This window comes from Cataglyphis hispanica, chromosome 12 (assembly GCF_021464435.1).
Source record: "Cataglyphis hispanica isolate Lineage 1 chromosome 12, ULB_Chis1_1.0, whole genome shotgun sequence".
Lineage (NCBI taxonomy): Eukaryota > Metazoa > Arthropoda > Insecta > Hymenoptera > Formicidae > Cataglyphis > Cataglyphis hispanica.
This window is the reverse complement of record NC_065965.1, coordinates 395,510-407,497: the sequence shown is the minus strand read 5'-3', so window position 1 is coordinate 407,497 and position 11,988 is coordinate 395,510. Positions and strand designations below refer to the sequence as shown.

Below are 11,988 nucleotides of genomic sequence, written 5' to 3'. Positions count from 1 at the left end.
AATAAAATCAACTAGTATTACGTTTGAATATTCTATTTCTCATTTGATTTTTTAAAAATTAGACAAATTTTGACACAATAATGTCATCATAGACATTATTATGATTGCTTTAGCAAAACTCAATGTACTCACATTACGGATAGATCAAATTCTTGAAGTACACCGGAATGGTTTCATGAACATTTCTCATGAACGACATCGCGGTAACTATGACAAGAATTCAATATGATAAACACCCTTGATAAAGCGCGATTAGAGCCACCCGCATAAACTTGACATGTGCGCATACGTATATTCGTATGTACATGCCAGGTGCAACGTGTGGGATGCGTGATATACCAGTCAGTAAATATTATTCCTTGTCAGTTTCGGATGAATAATTGAACAGCAAAGAAGAATAACAGGTGGAAACAACCGATTAAAGTGGATATACCCCTTAGATAGTTACAATTGCATATGTTGTATCGGAAAATCGTATGTTTGCATTCACGGCAGCCACGCTGTCCTACTTGATTTTATTGCAAAGTTATCTATTCCATTTTCTCCGATTTTTATAAAACTTAAAGAAAATAATATTTTGTATCTTTTTATTTTATGCTTTTACATCTAACAATAAGTAACATAATTTATTTTTTAATGATACATATATATATATATATATATATATATATATATTTTGTTTTTCTATACATAAATTTTGAATAGAATATACATGCATTTCTCTATATAATATAAAGTAAAAATGACAATAATAAATACAACGATTAAGACAATAATTAAATTACAACGCGGGATAAAATAATAAATATTTTAAAAATAGGTTTATTTATACAATATTGTATGTGTAAAATAATTCAAAAATTTGTTACACACACACATCACACACACATATATATATATATATATATATATATATATATATATATATATGTATACATATATACCTATAAATTACATATATATTATAACTATACTACTATACTAAATATTATAACTATACTATTTTGCGTATATATCTATAAAATTTACATTATTCAAATAATAACATTTTTCTTGCAATTGTATATTTTTGTATGATAAATAATTTTGATAAATTACATAGGTGATAAATTTTGTACACATGTAAATTAAGAAAGTAAGAAGTGAGAAATAAAAACGTAACATCAAAATCGTAACACGAAGTAACAATCAAATGATAACAAATATTTTTAACATATATGAAAACGTGGGGTATTGAATGTGTGGGAAGAACACGAATGAATAGTGCGGTGTTAAGTAAAAATCTAGGGTGCGAGACTGTTTCGTGCGAGCGACGCTCTCAAGAAATATAATTTAACGTGGAACAATATTCGTCGAGTAATATTACTCGAAACAAAGGCTGGTACGTAACGTATTTTTATATTTTTTTTTTTGAAAAAGCGAGTGAATGAAGTTATATGCTGTCCTCAAAAATAATGTAAACCGTATAAATAAATTTCGTAATTTCTTTTCTCTGCAAGCTTCTCCTTTAAAAATGTAAATATTAATTTTTAGATTTAAATAATAGTAATATTTAGACTTATTTTGTTTATTTATTATTGATATTTAAATAATGAAAAGAAATCAATTAGTTACAGTAAATTACACACAAAAATATAATACAGGAATTAATACAAATGATTCCTTTGATAAAAAAACAAATTTCAGACGATATCCAGTGAAATATTAATTGCAATATATTTATTAAATAGTGTTGGAATGTCATTTTAAGGTATTCGATATAAAATACAATAATTGCAGTTTAAATTGTTTAATCATTCTGGTTATTACAAAAAAATTAATTTAAAAATTATGTTAGCTACCAAAATGCAGAACGAAAAAGAATACTTTAAGGAGAGTACAGTGTATGCTAGCAATAAATATTGCGTCCTCGGCGTTTATTATTTCTTGAATAATTAGATGGAAGTAATGAAAAACATGACAAAAATGAAATACTTTCCAGATTATTTTTTGTTTTAGTATAAAATTATTCAGTCCGTGTTTATATATTTTAATCGTATACTCCGTCCAGTGAGAGAATAATTATGGTCTGCGCATAGGCGGGCAAAGTAGAGAGAGATTCAAATGATCCAATTATAATTTCTATGTAATATAAAATTGAAATTTTTGTAATATATTTAAATTATACAGTTAAATGTGTTCTGTATGTGATGTACGAGATAATTAATAATAGTAACATATTTTTATTAGAGATTATTCATATTGTAGAAAATTTTAGATTTTGGGAGACTGATAGAAAACAAAAAGAAGGAAGCCGGGGATTGATCATGTAACTTTTTTCTAGGGCGGAAATATGAAAAATTTAGCCATTAAAATTAATGGGAAAATCTTTCATGATTGCTGCGTTATGGGACGGTATAAAGGAGAGCTTTCTGAGCGGTTTGTGGAAAGAGATCTGCCCGAAACGAATTTTGTCTGATCCGTGGTTGTTCTCTCGCTGGATGGAGTACATAAAGAATTTATAATTTTATGCAATCAACAAAAATTTAGATAAAACAAATCTCGCGTTTAATCAGTAAAATAACTTTTAAGTGCATACGTTAAAAAGAAACTTATATTGAAATATAATGTGGATAATAAATCTGGAATATAAATATGTGAACGTCAATGATCTCGAAATGAAATGCGAGAAAAATATTCATGCCTATGTAATTACAATTTCTATAAACAATTAAGATAAACGCATTAGAATAGGCAATTAATTATTTCAATTTTGTTACAATTTCTATACATACATTCTACAAATCCTTTTGTAATGATTAAAATTTAATATGAATAAAGTGTGATTAACTTTTAGAGGACCTTAAAACAACCTTGATCTAGACTTATATTGTTAAGAACATTACTCTGAATAACATTCAAAAGATTTTAGCCGTCGATTATTCTTCAATAAAAGTCATTAACAAAAAGTTTACGATATAAACGTATGTTTAACTCTATAATTTGAACTTTACTTAACATAAATACACATTATTTGCATATTGGTATATTTGAAGTAAATGTTTGGATCAGGGATGGACTTGATTAACAAGCTAATGAAATTTGTTTACATTGTATTTGAGTAGAGCAAAAAGTGGAAAAAGTGTTTGTTTACAGAGGTGGAACCCCTCCTATTTCTGATTTAAAATTAAAAATTGCTTTGAGTTAAATTATATCTTCCGGAAGTGGGACCCTTCATAAGAGGGCGGAACCACTGTCCACGCATGTACTTTACAACGTGAAGGTCCACCCCATAATTGTTGTATGGATAGGAAAGTATATGCATGGATGCAGTGGGTTCCCCTCCCACCCTCTCTAAAATATAATCCGTTTTAATCAGTTTTAATCGAACATATTTGGCATGGTAGTTTTTGATAAGACTTCGAATTGGTAGGACAATTGGATTTGGTCTGCTGGAATTTAAAGCTGTGGTAGCTCCTTTCGTGCGCAATTTTTATTTGGAACCTGTAGATTTTAAAGAATATTCGGTTGAAGATCGATATCATAATTCATCCTTCTCATCTGATTCATATAAAATTCATCCTAATCAGTTGCAAACAATTATTTAGAACTAACACGGATACCATATGAGTATAAAAATTGATGAAAATGTTTTATAGAATAAAATGATCCAATATGTGATTGTGTGTATATTTTACGTTAAATGTTTTATTTCTAATTAATTATTTGATTACTTTTGCGCGTAAATCTTTCTATATATATTTATTTATTAGTTTCTCTATTTAGTTATTTAGATTTTTGTTCATTTTGCTTCTAATGTCTGCGTTTAATCACTTATTACACTACTATTCTCTTTATTTTTCTGTTTTGGTTATTACTGTGTTACATATATTGCAATAAGATACTTTGTTGTTTATTACTTGCCATTTTGGAAGTTAGTAACACTTCAGTTATACAGTTTACATGCAATATTTCTTTTGTAAATATTCTTTGAACATTCTTTCTTCAGAATTATTACATTTCAAGTAATAAATGTAAGTGTTATTGTCTTCTATTTATCAACATTTTCGTGTATTTTTCTATTTATACCAGTAGCACGTATTTATCGGTTCGGGACGAAAAGAACTGGTACATTACAACGTATGTGGTATATAACTGTTGGCGATAGTAAAAGATTTTCAATTGTTGCAGATATACATAATTTGAAAATTTTGCGAAAATTATAAATAAAGTAGATTTTATTATCACAATGATTTTTAAACATGTTTTGAAAAAAATATCAATATCAGTAGAAATTAAAATTAGCAAAAAGAAAATAGAGTGCCAACGGTACATGGTGTTCCCAAGCGGTCACCCCCCATCTAAGTACTGACCATGCCCAACGTTGCTTAACTTCAGTGATCGGACGAGAACTGGTGCTTTACAACGTGGTATGACTGTTGGCGATAGTAAAGATTTAGAATTAGAGTAGTTACAAATAAGTATATTTTAAGAATTTTGAGACAATTATAAATAAAGTTGATTTTTATTACCACTATAATTTAAGGATGTTTTGCACCTATTTTTTGAAATATTAGGAATTTAATTAAATTGTACAAAATGTTATTCATATATGTTTAGAAACTTATAAAAAAATCTAGAGTCAATTCCTTGAAAAAATCAAAAGTTATAAAAATTTTAATTTACAGCGCATTAAGAAAATATGTTTCATATATCGAAATATTAAAAGCATGAAAATTCCATAAAAAAATTCCACTTTTCTATTTTTCTGAATATTCGTGCAAAAACTGAGCACAATTTTTTGAACGGTTTAAAAATTATTTAAGTTTAAAACTATTTTTATAAAAATTGCACTTATTGATAAATTTGACAAAAAATATTACAAATGAAATAAAAATATTCATATTAAAAAATTATAATAATCATACAAAACTTGATTTAGATCCACTTATTCGTTTAAAAATTATTTACTAAAATTTGTAGAAAAAAATTATCCGTCTCCTTTTCTTTTTCTGCAAATTACTCATTTTTCATTATTACTTGCCGTTGATTCAAAGAATATATACGATCAAAAATTTTTGACATAAATTAAGAAGAATATTAATTACAACTATTTCCTTTACGAAGACGTTAAAATCCATTATTTTGTGATACTTTAATTCATTTTATAATTCGGATTTATTTGTTTGATTTTCAAACAATATAAATTTAGAAATATGTTTTTATTTCGACAGTTTTTGCTATTATTATACATGCAAAACATTCTTTAGCTTGTTTTTGAAAAAAATATCAATATCAGTAGAAATTAAAATTAGCAAAAAGAGAGTGCCAACGGTACATGGTGTTCCCAAGCGGTCACCCATCTAAGTACTGACCATGCCCAACGTTGCTTAACTTCAGTGATCGGACGAGAACTGGTGCTTTACAACGTGGTATGACTGTTGGCGATAGTAAGATTATTAGAGTAGTTACAAATAAGTATATTTTAAGAATTTTGAGACAATTATAAATAAAGTTGATTTTTATTACCACTATAATTTAAGGATGTTTTGCACCTATTTTTGAAATATTAGGAATTTAATTAAATTGTACAAAATGTTATTCATATATGTTTAGAAACTTATAAAAAATCTAGAGTCAATTCCTTGAAAAATCAAAAGTTATAAAAATTTTAATTTACAGCGCATTAAGAAAATATGTTTCATATATCGAAATATTAAGAGCATGAAAATTCCATAAAAAAATTCCACTTTTCTATTTTTCTGAATATTCGTGCAAAAACTGAGCACAATTTTTTGAACGGTTTAAAAATTATTTAAGTTTAAAACTATTTTTATAAAAATTGCACTTATTGATAAATTTGACAAAAAAATATTACAAATGAAATAAAAATATTCATATTAAAAAATTATAATAATCATACAAAACTTGATTTAGATCCACTTATTCGTTTAAAAATTATTTACTAAAATTTGTAGAAAAAATTATCCGTCTCCTTTTCTTTTTCTGCAAATTACTCATTTTTCATTATTACTTGCCGTTGATTCAAAGAATATATACGATCAAAAATTTTTGACATAAATTAAGAAGAATATTAATTACAACTATTTCCTTTACGAAGACGTTAAAATCCATTATTTTGTGATACTTTAATTCATTTTATAATTCGGATTTATTTGTTTGATTTTCAAACAATATAAATTTAGAAAATGTTTTTTATTTCGACAGTTTTTGCTATTATTATACATGCAAAACATTCTTTAGCTTGTTTTTGAAAAAAATATCAATATCAGTAGAAATTAAAATTAGCAAAAAGAGAGTGCCAACGGTACATGGTGTTCCCAAGCGGTCACCCATCTAAGTACTGACCATGCCCAACGTTGCTTAACTTCAGTGATCGGACGAGAACTGGTGCTTTACAACGTGGTATGACTGTTGGCGATAGTAAGATTATTAGAGTAGTTACAAATAAGTATATTTTAAGAATTTTGAGACAATTATAAATAAAGTTGATTTTTATTACCACTATAATTTAAGGATGTTTTGCACCTATTTTTGAAATATTAGGAATTTAATTAAATTGTACAAAATGTTATTCATATATGTTTAGAAACTTATAAAAAATCTAGAGTCAATTCCTTGAAAAAATCAAAAGTTATAAAAATTTTAATTTACAGCGCATTAAGAAAATATGTTTCATATATCGAAATATTAAGAGCATGAAAATTCCATAAAAAATTCCACTTTTCTATTTTTCTGAATATTCGTGCAAAAACTGAGCACAATTTTTTGAACGGTTTAAAAATTATTTAAGTTTAAAACTATTTTTATAAAAATTGCACTTATTGATAAATTTGACAAAAAAATATTACAAATGAAATAAAAATATTCATATTAAAAAATTATAATAATCATACAAAACTTGATTTAGATCCACTTATTCGTTTAAAAATTATTTACTAAAATTTGTAGAAAAAATTATCCGTCTCCTTTTCTTTTTCTGCAAATTACTCATTTTTCATTATTACTTGCCGTTGATTCAAAGAATATATACGATCAAAAATTTTTGACATAAATTAAGAAGAATATTAATTACAACTATTTCCTTTACGAAGACGTTAAAATCCATTATTTTGTGATACTTTAATTCATTTTATAATTCGGATTTATTTGTTTGATTTTCAAACAATATAAATTTAGAAAATGTTTTTTATTTCGACAGTTTTTGCTATTATTATACATGCAAAACATTCTTTAGCTTGTTTTTGAAAAAAATATCAATATCAGTAGAAATTAAAATTAGCAAAAAGAGAGTGCCAACGGTACATGGTGTTCCCAAGCGGTCACCCATCTAAGTACTGACCATGCCCAACGTTGCTTAACTTCAGTGATCGGACGAGAACTGGTGCTTTACAACGTGGTATGACTGTTGGCGATAGTAAGATTATTAGAGTAGTTACAAATAAGTATATTTTAAGAATTTTGAGACAATTATAAATAAAGTTGATTTTTATTACCACTATAATTTAAGGATGTTTTGCACCTATTTTTGAAATATTAGGAATTTAATTAAATTGTACAAAATGTTATTCATATATGTTTAGAAACTTATAAAAAATCTAGAGTCAATTCCTTGAAAAAATCAAAAGTTATAAAAATTTTAATTTACAGCGCATTAAGAAAATATGTTTCATATATCGAAATATTAAGAGCATGAAAATTCCATAAAAAATTCCACTTTTCTATTTTTCTGAATATTCGTGCAAAAACTGAGCACAATTTTTGAACGGTTTAAAAATTATTTAAGTTTAAAACTATTTTTATAAAAATTGCACTTATTGATAAATTTGACAAAAAAATATTACAAATGAAATAAAAATATTCATATTAAAAAATTATAATAATCATACAAAACTTGATTTAGATCCACTTATTCGTTTAAAAATTATTTACTAAAATTTGTAGAAAAAATTATCCGTCTCCTTTTCTTTTTCTGCAAATTACTCATTTTTCATTATTACTTGCCGTTGATTCAAAGAATATATACGATCAAAAATTTTTGACATAAATTAAGAAGAATATTAATTACAACTATTTCCTTTACGAAGACGTTAAAATCCATTATTTTGTGATACTTTAATTCATTTTATAATTCGGATTTATTTGTTTGATTTTCAAACAATATAAATTTAGAAAATGTTTTTTATTTCGACAGTTTTTGCTATTATTATACATGCAAAACATTCTTTAGCTTGTTTTTGAAAAAAATATCAATATCAGTAGAAATTAAAATTAGCAAAAAGAGAGTGCCAACGGTACATGGTGTTCCCAAGCGGTCACCCATCTAAGTACTGACCATGCCCAACGTTGCTTAACTTCAGTGATCGGACGAGAACTGGTGCTTTACAACGTGGTATGACTGTTGGCGATAGTAAGATTATTAGAGTAGTTACAAATAAGTATATTTTAAGAATTTTGAGACAATTATAAATAAAGTTGATTTTTATTACCACTATAATTTAAGGATGTTTTGCACCTATTTTTGAAATATTAGGAATTTAATTAAATTGTACAAAATGTTATTCATATATGTTTAGAAACTTATAAAAAATCTAGAGTCAATTCCTTGAAAAAATCAAAAGTTATAAAAATTTTAATTTACAGCGCATTAAGAAAATATGTTTCATATATCGAAATATTAAGAGCATGAAAATTCCATAAAAAATTCCACTTTTCTATTTTTCTGAATATTCGTGCAAAAACTGAGCACAATTTTTGAACGGTTTAAAAATTATTTAAGTTTAAAACTATTTTTATAAAAATTGCACTTATTGATAAATTTGACAAAAAAATATTACAAATGAAATAAAAATATTCATATTAAAAAATTATAATAATCATACAAAACTTGATTTAGATCCACTTATTCGTTTAAAAATTATTTACTAAAATTTGTAGAAAAAATTATCCGTCTCCTTTTCTTTTTCTGCAAATTACTCATTTTTCATTATTACTTGCCGTTGATTCAAAGAATATATACGATCAAAAATTTTTGACATAAATTAAGAAGAATATTAATTACAACTATTTCCTTTACGAAGACGTTAAAATCCATTATTTTGTGATACTTTAATTCATTTTATAATTCGGATTTATTTGTTTGATTTTCAAACAATATAAATTTAGAAAATGTTTTTTATTTCGACAGTTTTTGCTATTATTATACATGCAAAACATTCTTTAGCTTGTTTTTGAAAAAAATATCAATATCAGTAGAAATTAAAATTAGCAAAAAGAGAGTGCCAACGGTACATGGTGTTCCCAAGCGGTCACCCATCTAAGTACTGACCATGCCCAACGTTGCTTAACTTCAGTGATCGGACGAGAACTGGTGCTTTACAACGTGGTATGACTGTTGGCGATAGTAAGATTATTAGAGTAGTTACAAATAAGTATATTTTAAGAATTTTGAGACAATTATAAATAAAGTTGATTTTTATTACCACTATAATTTAAGGATGTTTTGCACCTATTTTTGAAATATTAGGAATTTAATTAAATTGTACAAAATGTTATTCATATATGTTTAGAAACTTATAAAAAATCTAGAGTCAATTCCTTGAAAAAATCAAAAGTTATAAAAATTTTAATTTACAGCGCATTAAGAAAATATGTTTCATATATCGAAATATTAAGAGCATGAAAATTCCATAAAAAATTCCACTTTTCTATTTTTCTGAATATTCGTGCAAAAACTGAGCACAATTTTTTGAACGGTTTAAAAATTATTTAAGTTTAAAACTATTTTTATAAAAATTGCACTTATTGATAAATTTGACAAAAAAATATTACAAATGAAATAAAAATATTCATATTAAAAAATTATAATAATCATACAAAACTTGATTTAGATCCACTTATTCGTTTAAAAATTATTTACTAAAATTTGTAGAAAAAATTATCCGTCTCCTTTTCTTTTTCTGCAAATTACTCATTTTTCATTATTACTTGCCGTTGATTCAAAGAATATATACGATCAAAAATTTTTGACATAAATTAAGAAGAATATTAATTACAACTATTTCCTTTACGAAGACGTTAAAATCCATTATTTTGTGATACTTTAATTCATTTTATAATTCGGATTTATTTGTTTGATTTTCAAACAATATAAATTTAGAAAATGTTTTTTATTTCGACAGTTTTTGCTATTATTATACATGCAAAACATTCTTTAGCTTGTTTTTGAAAAAAATATCAATATCAGTAGAAATTAAAATTAGCAAAAAGAGAGTGCCAACGGTACATGGTGTTCCCAAGCGGTCACCCATCTAAGTACTGACCATGCCCAACGTTGCTTAACTTCAGTGATCGGACGAGAACTGGTGCTTTACAACGTGGTATGACTGTTGGCGATAGTAAGATTATTAGAGTAGTTACAAATAAGTATATTTTAAGAATTTTGAGACAATTATAAATAAAGTTGATTTTTATTACCACTATAATTTAAGGATGTTTTGCACCTATTTTTGAAATATTAGGAATTTAATTAAATTGTACAAAATGTTATTCATATATGTTTAGAAACTTATAAAAAATCTAGAGTCAATTCCTTGAAAAAATCAAAAGTTATAAAAATTTTAATTTACAGCGCATTAAGAAAATATGTTTCATATATCGAAATATTAAGAGCATGAAAATTCCATAAAAAATTCCACTTTTCTATTTTTCTGAATATTCGTGCAAAAACTGAGCACAATTTTTTGAACGGTTTAAAAATTATTTAAGTTTAAAACTATTTTTATAAAAATTGCACTTATTGATAAATTTGACAAAAAAATATTACAAATGAAATAAAAATATTCATATTAAAAAATTATAATAATCATACAAAACTTGATTTAGATCCACTTATTCGTTTAAAAATTATTTACTAAAATTTGTAGAAAAAATTATCCGTCTCCTTTTCTTTTTCTGCAAATTACTCATTTTTCATTATTACTTGCCGTTGATTCAAAGAATATATACGATCAAAAATTTTTGACATAAATTAAGAAGAATATTAATTACAACTATTTCCTTTACGAAGACGTTAAAATCCATTATTTTGTGATACTTTAATTCATTTTATAATTCGGATTTATTTGTTTGATTTTCAAACAATATAAATTTAGAAAATGTTTTTTATTTCGACAGTTTTTGCTATTATTATACATGCAAAACATTCTTTAGCTTGTTTTTGAAAAAAATATCAATATCAGTAGAAATTAAAATTAGCAAAAAGAGAGTGCCAACGGTACATGGTGTTCCCAAGCGGTCACCCATCTAAGTACTGACCATGCCCAACGTTGCTTAACTTCAGTGATCGGACGAGAACTGGTGCTTTACAACGTGGTATGACTGTTGGCGATAGTAAGATTATTAGAGTAGTTACAAATAAGTATATTTTAAGAATTTTGAGACAATTATAAATAAAGTTGATTTTTATTACCACTATAATTTAAGGATGTTTTGCACCTATTTTTGAAATATTAGGAATTTAATTAAATTGTACAAAATGTTATTCATATATGTTTAGAAACTTATAAAAAAATCTAGAGTCAATTCCTTGAAAAAATCAAAAGTTATAAAAATTTTAATTTACAGCGCATTAAGAAAATATGTTTCATATATCGAAATATTAAGAGCATGAAAATTCCATAAAAAATTCCACTTTTCTATTTTTCTGAATATTCGTGCAAAAACTGAGCACAATTTTTTGAACGGTTTAAAAATTATTTAAGTTTAAAACTATTTTTATAAAAATTGCACTTATTGATAAATTTGACAAAAAAATATTACAAATGAAATAAAAATATTCATATTAAAAAATTATAATAATCATACAAAACTTGATTTAGATCCACTTATTCGTTTAAAAATTATTTACTAAAATTTGTAGAAAAAATTATCCGTCTCCTTTTCTTTTTCTGCAAATTACTCATTTTTCATTATTACTTGCCGTTGATT

At 25.3% G+C, this 11,988-nt stretch overlaps 7 non-coding genes and 1 pseudogene across 7 annotated transcripts; all 8 read right to left on the bottom strand.

Annotated features, from left to right (window-relative positions):
- Nucleotides 1–4,300: 4,300 nt before the first annotated feature.
- On the bottom strand, nucleotides 4,301–4,423 carry LOC126853808 (5S ribosomal RNA; annotated as a pseudogene).
- An 882-nt stretch (nucleotides 4,424–5,305) lies between these two features.
- On the bottom strand, nucleotides 5,306–5,425 carry LOC126853801 (5S ribosomal RNA). Its single transcript, XR_007688019.1, has one exon. It is a non-coding gene; the product is annotated as a 5S ribosomal RNA (ribosomal RNA).
- An 874-nt stretch (nucleotides 5,426–6,299) lies between these two features.
- LOC126853800 (5S ribosomal RNA) lies at nucleotides 6,300–6,419 on the bottom strand. Its single transcript, XR_007688018.1, has one exon. It is a non-coding gene; the product is annotated as a 5S ribosomal RNA (ribosomal RNA).
- Nucleotides 6,420–7,293: 874 nt separating this feature from the next.
- LOC126853799 (5S ribosomal RNA) lies at nucleotides 7,294–7,413 on the bottom strand. The gene has a single exon (XR_007688017.1). It is a non-coding gene; the product is annotated as a 5S ribosomal RNA (ribosomal RNA).
- Nucleotides 7,414–8,286: 873 nt separating this feature from the next.
- LOC126853798 (5S ribosomal RNA) lies at nucleotides 8,287–8,406 on the bottom strand. Its single transcript, XR_007688016.1, has one exon. It is a non-coding gene; the product is annotated as a 5S ribosomal RNA (ribosomal RNA).
- An 873-nt stretch (nucleotides 8,407–9,279) lies between these two features.
- Nucleotides 9,280–9,399, bottom strand: LOC126853797 (5S ribosomal RNA). Its single transcript, XR_007688015.1, has one exon. It is a non-coding gene; the product is annotated as a 5S ribosomal RNA (ribosomal RNA).
- Nucleotides 9,400–10,273: 874 nt separating this feature from the next.
- LOC126853796 (5S ribosomal RNA) lies at nucleotides 10,274–10,393 on the bottom strand. Its single transcript, XR_007688014.1, has one exon. It is a non-coding gene; the product is annotated as a 5S ribosomal RNA (ribosomal RNA).
- An 874-nt stretch (nucleotides 10,394–11,267) lies between these two features.
- On the bottom strand, nucleotides 11,268–11,387 carry LOC126853795 (5S ribosomal RNA). Its single transcript, XR_007688013.1, has one exon. It is a non-coding gene; the product is annotated as a 5S ribosomal RNA (ribosomal RNA).
- Nucleotides 11,388–11,988: the final 601 nt, after the last annotated feature.